This window comes from Silurus aristotelis (genome assembly GCF_946808225.1).
Source record: "Silurus aristotelis genome assembly, chromosome: 7".
In the NCBI taxonomy this organism is placed as follows: Eukaryota; Metazoa; Chordata; class Actinopteri; order Siluriformes; family Siluridae; genus Silurus; species Silurus aristotelis.
In genome coordinates, this window is record NC_139580.1 from 30,394,517 (window position 1) to 30,407,777 (window position 13,261).

General features: G+C 42.1%; 1 protein-coding gene across 6 annotated transcripts in view; it reads left to right on the forward strand.

Moving 5' to 3' along the window:
- Positions 1-13,261, forward strand: part of plxnb2b (plexin b2b) — a 150,942-nt gene that overhangs the window by 19,697 nt on the left and 117,984 nt on the right. For 3 of the 6 annotated variants that reach the window (XM_083546087.1, XM_083546089.1, XM_083546090.1), the window contains exons 2-3: positions 12,212-12,247; positions 12,646-12,659. The exons of 1 other annotated variant lie outside the window; for it this stretch is intronic. The gene's annotated coding sequence lies outside the window, so the exon portion shown is untranslated. The remainder of the gene's footprint in view (positions 1-12,211; positions 12,248-12,645; positions 12,660-13,261) is intronic. 2 more of the 6 variants (XM_083546086.1, XM_083546091.1) reach the window with 1 other exon arrangement.

Consider the following 13,261-nt stretch of genomic DNA (forward strand, 5'->3'; position numbering starts at 1 on the left):
TTTAAAGGGCAGATCAGCGCCTCCAGTTGTTGAGAGCCATTTGCTAGGACAATCAGAGATTTAATTAAAGAAGTTAGCACAAGGATTAGTTAGACCACTCGCATATGTATTCATGTGACACAGAATAAATAATGAACGATGAGCATATTATTGTCTCTGGCCAGTAATCATCAATTTCATTTGGCAGGACAAATTCGATTTTTTTCCCCATCATACAGAAATCCATGCCTCATGGTACAGTATTGTTTTTTTTTTAGAAACAGGTGTACAGCATTTACCTGTTTTCTTTTTTTTTTTTTTACCCAGCGTGGAAAATAAAAACCTGAACAAATATCAGGTTTAGAGAAGCGACAAAATACACACATGGGACTAGAATCTGATCTGTCCTAAACATCTAACACAAACATAAACAAGTTTGATGAGAAGTGCTCGTTTCTCCTTCTCGCCTAACCAAAAAATGTCCCCGCGGAGGTTTGATTGTGAGCGAAAACAAACAAAAAAAAGCCAGAGACGAGGTGTCATGGTGTTCGTGGCACATTGCATTTCATGCAGGTGCCAGAAGGACAGTGTGAGTTGATCAGCATGAACGCTTCCTAAAATGGCTTCTTGAAAAGGTACATCAAGTACACAAACACATGCTCTCTCAGGCTGCTGTGTATCCAGAGTTTTCCTGTCGAGAGATGCTACAGGAGGAGGCGTGGCTTGACTATAGGCTTTTTTTTTTTCCATTGTTTGAGCATTAATGGATAAATAAGTCTGTGGGGATCATGGAACATTAAATTCAAGGGTAAATTCATGAACCAGCCTGGTGCTGCTGATTAGCTTAAGTTAAATCCTGATCATTTTTTGATCAGTATTCAAATCTGAATACTGATCAAATGAATTCTGAATGAATGGTTTTACAACAATAATCAGGGGATCCATGAAGAGTACCACAGGAGCTTTAAGGATGGATTTGGACTGTAGTTAATGTCAACAGTCTCCTACACTGACTCAGGAATACAGTTTGCTTCTGATCATCATCACTGCACCCTGCAACGTCGTATATCTGCTATAAATGGACATTCGGTGCAACCCAGATGAGGATGAGGTTCCCTCTTGAGTCTGGTTCCTCTCAAGGTTTCTTCCTTATGCCATCATGGGGAGTTTTTCCCTTCACCACAGTCACCACCTGCTCGATCATCAGGGACAAACTTACACTTATAAAGAATATCTTCACTTTTAATCAACACATCATCTGTGTAAAGCTGCTCTGAGAGAGTGTTCATTGTTAAAAGAGCAATACAAAAATTTAATTTTAGTGCATATTAATAATCACTTTCATAATATTTATAATAAATAAGAAGATTTAATAATAAGACATCTCATTGAATTATGCGTTTTAACCAAGTTTTTGTTTCGCATTTGATGGACCTCATGGAAGTTGTTTACGTAACCTGCGTTTGATGAAATTTGTAGGTGTAAACCCCATGCAGGTGGTCGACGGAATGTGCCTCCTTTTCACGGAACTGATGAAAGAATAATTTCATTATTTTGAGAATTCACGGTTGTTGTTTAAAGCGTGGGCTTCAGCCCAATCTGTTACAAAATCTCCTCAGTTTCAAACCAAATACTGTGCAGCCACGTCCTCTTCAGACTCACTGGATCGCCTTCATGCCCCCCTCCCTTTATCCTCTACCTGGCTCTCTTTAACAAGCTGCCAGCCACAGATGGACTTCCCCGGAATGTACAAGTCTTTTTGGGATTAGACTCCATCCGTCATTGCCGAGATTTTAAATTTGCAGCCAGGATCCCTCAGCCGGCACCTGCTGCTGGCCTAATGGTCTCAAAGCCTTCCAGCTAAAAAAGCTGCGTAAGGGTTTTAACCTTAATAGAAATCATTTTCAGATGGAATGGAAATCGCTTTTCCATACGCCTCTTCTCCGGAGCAGGTGCTCTTTTCAACATTCAGACATTTTTGAAATCGCGTCACTAAGACCCAGTTTGAAGAGACTGCGCCGATTTACCGCGGCTGTTCCCGACATCAAGCAGCACATCCTTCAGTCTGCGTTCCTCCCTCACAATTTTCTCCAGGTGCCAGGCATTATCTAGGACTTTCGCCATCACGTGACAGCTACCACTCTGGGAAGAGGAGGAGGAGGAGGAGGAGGAGGAGGAGGAGGGTTAACGTGCACCTTGTTCAAATTACATGAAGCCACTACACCTGCTGCTGATGCACAGGTTTGGCTGGAGTCACTGTATGGCTGTGAATCTTCAGGACTTTTATTCTTCTTCCTCAAGGACAGAATCATGAGTCTGTATTGTACTTCAGGAATACAAGGTGTTTGGAAAAGTTTCAATACTAATGTGACACACTCCTGTCGGTTTCTTCTCTACAACATCAAAATTATTTGACCATTTTGATCCACACAATCTGCTTGTTCAGTCTCTTGTCATTTCAACACTGGGCTACTGCACCCCTCTGCTGCATGTCTACCTCTGAACACAACCCGTCCTCTGTGAATGATCCGAAACACAGCTGTAGGACTTGTTTTCAACCTGCCCAACTCCTCCCACACATCCCCACTGCTGCACTCCCTCCACTGGAGTCCGGTAGCTGCGCTCATTTATCAGATTCAAAACACTTGCGCCTTGCCTTTAAAGGCAAAAATGCACCAGCAAGCTCTTACATCAAAACTCTGATCTCTCCTCGCACAGAACCACGTGCCCTCAGATCTTCTAGCACTGATGACTGGTCGTCAGGTGGTATCCAAAGTCTGCAATCTAGTGATCCAGTGTTGATTTATTCATTGATAGAAACTCAAAGCACTTTTATATGTCGCTTTTTTTATACGGCGTCTGATAAATGCAGTAAATGTATTTTGCGATGGGAAAGTATTTGTTTGAATAAACAATTTTACAGAGCAATACAGACGGCACATTGGTCCATTTTCTCAAATCAGTGTTTACAACTGTTAACAATTACACCGGTCAGGCAGAACATTATGACCACCTGCCTAATATTGTGTTGGTTCCCTTCTGCTGCTAAAACAGTCCCGATGCTTGGAGGATCAACATCTTGAACTTCTTCAGCAGTTTGAGCTACAGGAGCTCGTCTGTTGGATCGGACCACACGGACCAGCCTTCGCTCTTCACGTGCATCAACGAGCCTCGGCCCCTCACGACCCAGTCGCCGGTTCACCACTGTTCCCTCCTTGGAGCACTTTTGCAGACCAGGAAATTCCCACAAGAGCTGCAGTTTTGGAGATGCTCTGATCTGGTCGTCTAGACGTCACAATTTATCGTCAAATCCTTACGCCCATTTTTCCTGCTTCTAACATCAACTTTATAGACAACGTTTACTTTCTGCCTAAAAAATAATGGCACCCACTAACAGGTGCCATGATGAAGAGATCTTCAGTGTTCCTCACTTCACCGCTCAGAATTTTTGAATGTTATAATATTATGCCTGGACATTGTATATTATGATTGCACAATGGACCCACAGACCCCACTTGGGGAATTGGGAGCTCAGTGGTTAAAGCTCTGGGTTGCTGATCAGAAACTCGGGTTTGAGCCCCGGCATCCCCAAGTTTGCGGATCTTGAGCAATCCTTTCAAACCTTTATGCTTTAGGGGTGTTGTGTCATGTCTGATCCTGCGCTCTGACCCCAGTGTCCTAACATTGATGGGTAATGTGAAGAAAGAATTTCAATATGCTGGAAAAATTTAGAATTGTATCTTCATCTTTGGGAAGAGGGCGAAGTCCGCAGGAGCCGAATCTGGCGAGTAGGGTGGGTGCGGAAGTGAGATCATGTCGTTTCCCATGAGAAACTCACGTGTGAGAAGAGCTCGGTACACAGGACGATGTCTTTTGGCACACTGAATTATAAGAATTATAATTAAGTGCTCCCTGTGACTGTGCGTGCAGCCTTGTGCTGCCATCTGTTGGTGTGTTACAAAATGAGTCTCTTTTGATACCAAATTGTATAATGCATGTTTCTTTTCATTTATTTTTATTAGTCAGAAATGGTAAACGATTCTTTTTTTGAGCAGCTAATCACGATGTGTGTGTGTGTGTGTGTGTGTGTGTGTGTGTGTGTGTGTGTGTGTGTGTGTGTGTGTGTGTGTGTGTGTGTGTGTGTGTGTGTGTGTGTGTGTGTGTGAATTTGGAGCAGACTTGTTCTCATCCCAGCTCATAGTGAACACATTTTCAACACGTGTAGTTCTGTTACTTATTAAACTTATTTACTCCTGTAGACTTGGGAGCTTTTATCTGGTGCCACACAGAATATCGTGGGTTTTTCTCTGTTGTTGGTTTTGAAATCGTGTTCGGTATCAGTCGTGTTCGCGTGAATCTGCAAATAGAAGCCACATACAAACGGCATGGAAAGGAACCGTGTTGCTCGTTTGTGCTCTTAATACATTTCAGGAAGCTCCAAAAAAACAAACCAGAGACAGAGATTAATGAATTGCTCATTTGTATTGATTTTAACTCGTGGTGTGCGAGAGTGTGTGTGTGTGTGTGTGTGTGTGTGTGTGTGTGTGTGTGTGTGTGTGTTCGGCAATGTTAATTTAAAAAGAGATGAGTGATGAGTGCTCTGTGAGCTTTCTGACTCAGGAACAGGCATTCACACAGCCTGACAAAATGTAGTCACACACTCACACACTCATCAAACTATTTATTTATTTATTTATTTATTTATTTATTTATTTATTTATTTATTTATTTATTTATTTATTTTTAGCATCCATAATTGCCCCTTATCCTGATCTCTTCAGCGCTATACTGCATAGGTTTCTCAAATTCTGCAGCAATAAATCCAGTGTTTTGTGTAGTAAACGGAGTGGTGTGTGTGTGTGTGTGCGTGTGATCTTGTTTTGGTTCTCTGTAGCTACACCTGCTGCGCTGTAATTAGTTTTAGTCGTCTCGGGGACCTACGACTTTAAAGATGACTCGGACCGTAGACGTTTCTCCGAGGCCTTAATATAGGCGTGCGAATGCACACAGTTGGCACGTCTTAACGAGTAAAATGAGGACACACTAATCACGTGATATTGCACGTGCATTCGGTTTAGACGAGGCACATTCCTCAGGGTTTCCTCAGGGAGGATGAGCGTTTGCTGACGTTTTTGATCGTGTTCATTTTGCGAGTGTGTTTGTGTGCGTTTGCGTGTGAACAGGCACGTTGTCTGGCCACGCCTCCACCTTTAACCCCTCGTGTTTGAGTCTCACTCCTGAGCACGCTCATTCATCACACTGCCTGCACCTGCCTCCGCTACCTTCATCAGGCTTTTCCTCAGAGCTCATCAGTGGATTTGCAGATTTTTTGTTCCCCCTTAATGTTTGTATAAGAGTGCAAATGTGAAAAAGCAAAAGATTAAATAAAAACAAAGAACGTGAGGCAAAATTATGGAGACGTTCAAGTGTGACTCTTTTACATATCCTAAGGGAAATTTCTGCCCGCTCTTGTTTCGCTCTTCCCTGGCTTTTCCTGCAGCTCTGTTTGTTTCTCTGCGTTACCGTTTGTGCTTTTGTTCACAAAAGTAGCCCAAAGGTGTAGGACGTCCCTCCCTACAGGTTTCTCCATAATATAACTACAAATCTGCAGCCCAGGGTTTCGGTGCTAAGCCTTGCCGATCGAGAGCCTGACGCACCACAATCCCTCATCCCTCATCCCTCCATTATTTCGAGATGCATTCGTCTGCTGATTTTTTTTTATCTAGTAAGTGGTGATATTTTGAGATCTGATGGAAAAAAGGCCTGACTAGATTGAAAATCAAAGCCCTTGTCATCTCTTTAGGGTTGCTGTTGTTGAGTGAAAATATATTCATCTCTCATTTCTCCTTCTCTCTCTCCCTCCCTCATTTTTTCTCTCTCTCTCTCTTTCTCTCTCTCTTTCTCTCCCTTCTCTCTACATCCTCACGTTGCCTTTTGTTTGTTTTCTCTTCTCTCAGTTTTGAATCTGGCCGACGATTGATAAGCCGGAATCCATGAAAATCCGAAAAGCGACACGCACACGCGTGTGTGTGTGTGTGTGTGTGAGTGTTAGGGAGGGATGCAGCGGGTGTACTTGTTTATCTACCTCGCCTTTTCCAGATGGTGCACAGCAGAAAGAATCTACTTCCTGACACGCTCTCTTTGTCTCCTTTCTCATTATCGCCCGGCTGTGGGCTCTCCTAGGAATCTGGGCGAGTTTTCAGGGCCAGAACACACACACACACACACACACACACACACACACACACACACACACACACACACACACACACACACACACACACACATATATGCGTACCCAAAAGCGTGAAAGAGTAACGACTCTTGTGGATTCGCTTCCGGTGTGTGATGTAATGTAGTCTGTATAAAGAGTCACTTGATGTATTATTATATTTTTTGCCACCCAGAGAGAGCAGATAATAAAAAAGCCCTGGTCGTGAAACTCATCAGCTGTTTGGTCAGGACTCGTTCACATCATCGAGGCCCGTTTCATGCTCATTCGTTGGCCTTCATTGACAAGCCTGACCTAATGTCCTCTGGGTTGTTGTGCTATTTGGCTGCTATGATCGACTTTTCTATTCGTTTCGCTGCTCCTCCAGCTCCAAATTGATAGACGGTCAATTTGAGCGGGACGAAGATAACGGCATTGTGTCAGTGGCCACCGATCCGGCCGTTATCTACTGCTTCTAGGCTAGCTAACAACCAAAGAGACCCATGCTGCAATTATTGGCCTTACTACTGATGTGTTTACTTTAGCTTGAGGTGTGTTTGCTACGTATCTTAATGCCCCTCTCTCACTATCTCTCATGGGCAGGTTGTCATTGCTGGTGGCATCGCTCCTGGAGGGTGTCAAAATACAAGACATTCATATCTTTATTTGTCTCTGATGCATTTGCAGGAGTTTTACGGTTTAGAGTAGAGCTGAAACGATTTCTCGAGTAATTCGAATACAAAAAAGCGCAGAGGCCAATGACTTGTTCATTTAGTCCATTTAACTACACACGGAGCACCGTGTTTCCCCATGGACCGTTATTACTGACGCACCACCCGCTAAACACTGGATCGCTCCGGGGTCTCATTTATAAACGAGGAAAGTGGCGTACGCGCATTTCCAGCCCCGTTTTGTTCGTATGCCACGTTTATAAATGAGTCTGGAAACACAGAAGAGACAGCAGAATAAAAAACAGCGAGGAGAGGAAAAGATTCAGGTCACAAAGTTTCCAAAGTTTGGAGTCATTTCAACTAAAACATAAAGAAAACACCATACAGTGTGTTTACCTTCATTTTAAGTCATTTGAAATAGATTATATTTTAATTTCTGCTTTTTTATTTATATATTTGTATTTGCATTTTGATGTGATATGGGAATGAAATGCACTGAGCGAGTTGCAAATTTAGCAAAAAATATATATTTTTCTTTTGAAAAATGTGAAGAGGCATTTTAAGAAACATCTTATTTTCTCTTGTATATTAAGTATTGCTCTTTGGTGAAGAAAAAGTACTTTTTATCCGATGAATTGATGGACTAATCAATAGAATATTCCATTACTTCAATAATCAATAGCAGCAGCCTTGTTTAGGGAACTGACAGCATTCAATCTTTGGCTTTTTAAATATTCTTTTGCGAACCCATCCTCATTTGGGTGACATCAAGAGTGTGATTATAGTCTTTAAACACTACAGAACACTGAAAAGTGAGAACTAACATGAACACTGGAGTGTGTGATTGAGTCATGTTCTTTCTACACTCTTATACAGTCAGTTGAGATTATGGAACCAGGAGCTACTGAGCATCTCATAAAATAGCATTTGAGATCATCACAGATCCACCACCAGCTTCTCCATGCCAGAGGCTTTAAACACTCAGAGGTCCAATGGCCAAACTCTACATGAAGTGGAATCCAAATGGCGCCGGTATGTCTCTAGATGGATCGGGAAATATTCTCTGAATAAAAGTTTGCATTTGTTTTTAGGATTTCAGCGAAAGCAGTACCAGAATAGGAATCATGTGAAATGTTTGAAAAGCTCGTGTGTCCAAGACATAAAGCAAACATTCAACATGCGTTTTTGTTAATACGATTGTGTACGGAAGGTTTTAACTGTAGTACCTTTTTACCAAACTGAACTCCAAAGGAAATTCAAATAAAATTTCAACCTTCTGCATTTGAGCAAAAAATTTGGAAAACTGAGTTTGCCTTTTTTTTTTTTTTTTAGCAGCAAGCTAACCAGCTAACTGTATACTGTATACACTGTATGTTTCCTTCTCAAAGCAATGTGTAGCGAGTGTTAAAGTTCTAACACGCGTATGTGTGTATGATCATTGATCTTAAGTAACCATTTGTATACAGCAGTGGTGAGACTTCAGGGCAAGCAAGGCTTTCTCTGCTGACCTAAACTCCATCAGAATCACAGACTGATGATTTAATATACAATTTTTTCCATAAATATGTATTAAATTATCCCCAATAATCTATTCTGTTCATTTCATAGCATTTCTCTAGTTTTCGATAGTTTCTTATCAGTTGCCGACCCTGGGGCCATCTAGCAGGCGTTTAATAACATCAGCATTTTCACATCATTTGATTGGACGGTCAGAGCTCGCAAACCACATCTGTAGCAAACTGTACAAACTCAAATATATCTGTGTTTTTTCATTGCACCATGGCTGACAGAGGAGAAAAAGTCGATTTGGTTGCAGATACACTTACAAGAACATCTACAAGACGGACTTTTCAAGAAGACAATCTGAGGAAATTTCAAACGAAACAGTTCTAAATAGTTTTTAAGCTTTTTAATGGATTTTGCGTTTTTTTTCTCCGGAGAATTTGCACAGAAATGCACAGTTTGCCTTCATTTAAAATCTTCAGGAAAAACGTAATGTACGGGAAAAACTTTCTTTCTTTTCGGCTTCTCCCGTTAGGGGGTCGCCACAGCGGATCCTCCACACGTTTGATTTGGCACATGTTTTACGCTGGATGCCCTTCCTAACGCAACCCTCCCCAATTTATCCGGGCTTGGGACCGGCACTACGGGAAAAAATGCACAAAAAACCCGTGATCATTGGATGAGGTGAATATCGACGCTCCTGCTAGAGACGATGTATGCGGGAGGTGCGGCTGCGGCTACAGTGAAAGGAGATGTGTTGAATTTTGTTCATTGGGTTTTGTGCTTGACGACATTCATTCTCACTGTATGAGATCCTGTGTGTGATGCAGCGATCTGTCCTACTGCACTTCCCTATAATACTGATGCTTTCTGATGACGTGGCATCATAATGATGGGATTAAGAGGTGGACTGGTTCAGGTAGGACACCACTGAAGGCCTGGGGGTGAAATGCACGACCTGCCACTGGCATACAGCAAACCGCTGGAGCTTTGATGATGATCTGATGTCACCTGCTAAATCAATCCAGTGTTTTTTTTTGTTTGTTTGTTTGTTTTTTTTTTCCTGTTTGAAGGTTGTGAACGAATATTTATTCAATAACTTTAATAGCTTTATCACATGAAGCATGATATCAGTATCGGCTTGTCAGTTACTAGAGCCGAACCCTTTCTGCCTGTTCGCTTTATTTTCTTTTTTTACCTGGTTTGATCGATTGTACTGAGGAGTGGAAGAGAAAAAAGTGGGTGCAGAGAAGAGTAAAAGGTTTAACTGGCACTGATTTAAGAAAGTAGAACAGTGGCTGGCATTAAGGTGGTACCAAATTTAGTTTTTTGGAGGTTATAGAGTCCTCAAATGATTTTTATATGCTAATGAGAGGAGTCGAGTGGGTCAGGTGACGAAGTTACTGTATTTAAACATTAAACACTTCCTAATAGTATATAATATGTTCCATATTTACAGTAATAACCAGTTTACTGGTGTGTTTTTGGTGTTTATTCATTCTAGAGAAGGGAAAAATGCATGCAAGTTATTTTACAGGAACTTCTCCTATTAGTGTTTAACCAACTCAGTCCTGGAATGTTGCTACTGTTGTGATTCCACACACACCCTCAGATTTATGGTTCTCTCAATCATTAACAATGAGCGATATCACAACAGGCTCTTGACACCGTCAGCACCGCCGGCCCTCGACCTCGGCTCAGACATGCGCAGCATAACTCCAAAACCACGTAGCAACTCGTTGAGGATATTGTCCTCGTTAAATTGGACAGGCGTGGGCGAAGGCGGTGATGAGAAATCCTCCGCAGTTGAAAACGCCGCTCATTAAAACCCTTTGCCGTTCCATATTTAGCTAGCGCGCTAAGCTACTGTCAGATTTGTGCGTGTCACAAAATCAGTCAAGCACGCCAGCACTTTGACTTCCTGTTCCTGGAGGAAACTCGGCAGCTCGGACTGAATCAGCTCACGGCTTTTACAGCATTTAATGGGAACTTTGTTTAACTGCGCATGTTAGACACAAGCGAGTGACGTTCAGCCACGAAAAACGTTTGAGTTTATTCTGATTTCTGTCTGGTGCTTGGAGATGAATCTTTATGTGGAGTTTGAGCAGGTGGACCTGTGTAGAATCATGACGACATGAAGAATTACACTTTTTAGCATTTAACCAATGAGCAATAAAAACTGGTTTATTCTCATAATAAGGTCAATAATTTGTTTTTCTTGAAAAAACTGAATTGCCAGATAACATTTTTTTCACGCTGTGGAAGTTTGGGGAACGAATGGTCCAGTGTCCACAAACTTTTGACAGTATAGTGGATCGGGTGCGTTGTCAGAAATTTGCAACTAACAAGATTGAATGTAAAACCTCTGCATGCACTGATATGAATAATTATAATGAATAAAAAAAAATTCAGAATCGATTATGAACCGTTTAATAATTCATAAAGATGAACAGACGGCCGACAAAGAAAAGAGTGGAAAAAAAAATCAGTGGCTTTGTTATCCTCTTGAAACAGTTCCATCCTGATGAGAGCATGTCTTTCAGTACAGTGTCCACTTTCACATGAGGACAAAATGAAATAAGATGAAGTTAGCATGTTAGCATGACTCACGTGCTACACACACATCGATCTGCCTTCTTTGGTTTTCGCTCTCCTTCGGTTGTGCGCCATAAATATTCAAGCCCATGTGCGTGCAGAGCAACACTTTCCAAACACTTTTCATTCTCCTCGTTCTCCACTCGCAACCTTTCACACATGACTCCTCTCACGTTGCTGTTCTCAGCTTAGAGCTAGCGAGGACGTCTCTCTCTCTCTCTCTTTCCCCCGGAGCCGCTGTACCATCTCGTCTCTGACTGTTCTTATTCTCTGACAGGACGTGATCGGAATGGAGCTCAGCTCTTGCGTTAGGATGACTTCATCACAATGCTGGAGATGTTCTCGAACTCTTGGACGTTTCACCTGCCTCATACAGTTCTTCGAGGTTTCTGCTGGAAATGACGCGCGTCCACACGCTGGTCTTAATAGCGAGCGGGGCTGGGATTTGAGCTAATGGCTGGAGGTTTTGAAGAGCGATGTTCAGCTTTTCATGGTTACAGCTATAATTTGCTCCTCTAATGGACTTTGTTTATTTCAATCTGGTGTTCTTTTTTTTGTTTAGTTTTTTTCTCCCCACCCAGAAAGCACTTAAAAGTGCTTTTGATCATCATCACTGCACCCCGCAACATTGTATACCCGCCACAAATGGACATTCGGTGTAACCCAGATGAGGATGGGTTCCCTCTTGAGTCTGGTTCCTCTCAAGGTTTCTTCCTTATGCCATCTCGGGGAGTTTTTCCTTGCCACAGTCGCCAGTCGCCACCGGCTTGCTCATCAGGGACAAACTTACTCATAAAGAACATATTCATTTTTAATCACCGCATTATCAGTGTAAAGCTGCTTTGAGACAATGTTCATTGTTAAAAGCGCAATACAAATAAACATGAATTGAATTGAATTGAATTGAAAAGTAAAAACTAACACAATTTACTGTGAACGGTTAATCAAGCATGAAATGTTTGCTGAGCAATCAATAAACAATACCACGGAGTACAAGGAGAAGAAGGAGAAGAAGAAGTTTTGTTACAGGAATCGTAGCATTTCAGATGCGCATATCCAGCGCAAAACAGCTTGAAGCATAATTAGGTGTTTGATTAATATGCATCTGTCTTGCAGTGAGCTCAATTACTCAGCTGATAAGCAGCGACTGAGGAAGATTACACTTTGCAATTTCAGCCTTGTACTTACTTATTTATTGATGTACTTAAAGCACGCATCGAACCTAACCGAGCGCCGTCTCTCCTCTTTACAGCTCTCCGGCCGGCCTCTCACTCTGGCTTTAGTTCAGGTAAGATAATGAGCTTCCACTTTGTTCTTCGTTCTCCAGAACCTGCCATTCACTTTAAGTGGAGGCATACACTTTTACTCATATCACTGCTCTCTCTCGCTCTCTCTCTCTCTCTCTCTCTCTCTCTCTCTCTCTCTCTCTCTCTCTCTCTCTCTCTCTCTCAAATGAGTTTCCTCTCATTAAATGTTTTTAGTAGAATAGAAAATCAATGGTGCATACCAGTGTTCAAGAATTATCCTTTTTTTTCCTCCATTCGTCAATTCTTATCTGTTTCTGTTTCTGTCTCTATTACTTCTCTCCCTCTCTCTCTCCCTCTCTCTCTCTCTCTCTCTCTCTCTCTCTCTCTCTCTCCCTCTCTCTCTCCCTCTCTCTCTCTGAATTACATCGCTTCTCCAAAGGAGGAAAAACAAAGGTAAGATCAGCTGCTTTCAGAAGTAATCTGCCTGTATGTGGGTGAAAGAGTGTCTGCTGTCCTGTCTGTCCGAGACGTCTAGACTGTTTAACATCCACCCTTTAAAAAAACCCACAAAAACCCCTCTTCTGTAAAGCTTTATTTGGCCTGACATGTACCTCCACTGCTTAGAGTGGAATTTATGAAAGGTTTTTTTTTTTTCTCCTCCTCTTCCTGTCTTCCTCTCTTTCCCTCTCTCTCTCTCTCGCTCTCTTTTTGGCAAGATAGATCAAAGGTCACACACATTTGTTACTTCCCTCTCTTTTCCCTTCCTTCTCTCTCTCTATTCCCTCTCTTTCTTCCCTCTCTTCCTTTTCTCTCCCCTCTCTCTTCTCTTTTCTCTTATTCTGACAACCATTTAAAGATAGATCAAAGGTCACACGTCTCTATTCCTTCCTAGACTCTCTTCTCTCTCTCTCGCTCTCTCTCGCTCTCTCTCTCTTTTACCTCCATAATCTCGTGCTCTCTCCCTCTCTCTCTCTCTCTCTTACCTCACTTCTCTTCTCTCACTCTCCACCCCTCCCTCTCTCCTCTCCAGCTTGATGATGTGATTAGGTCAGGCC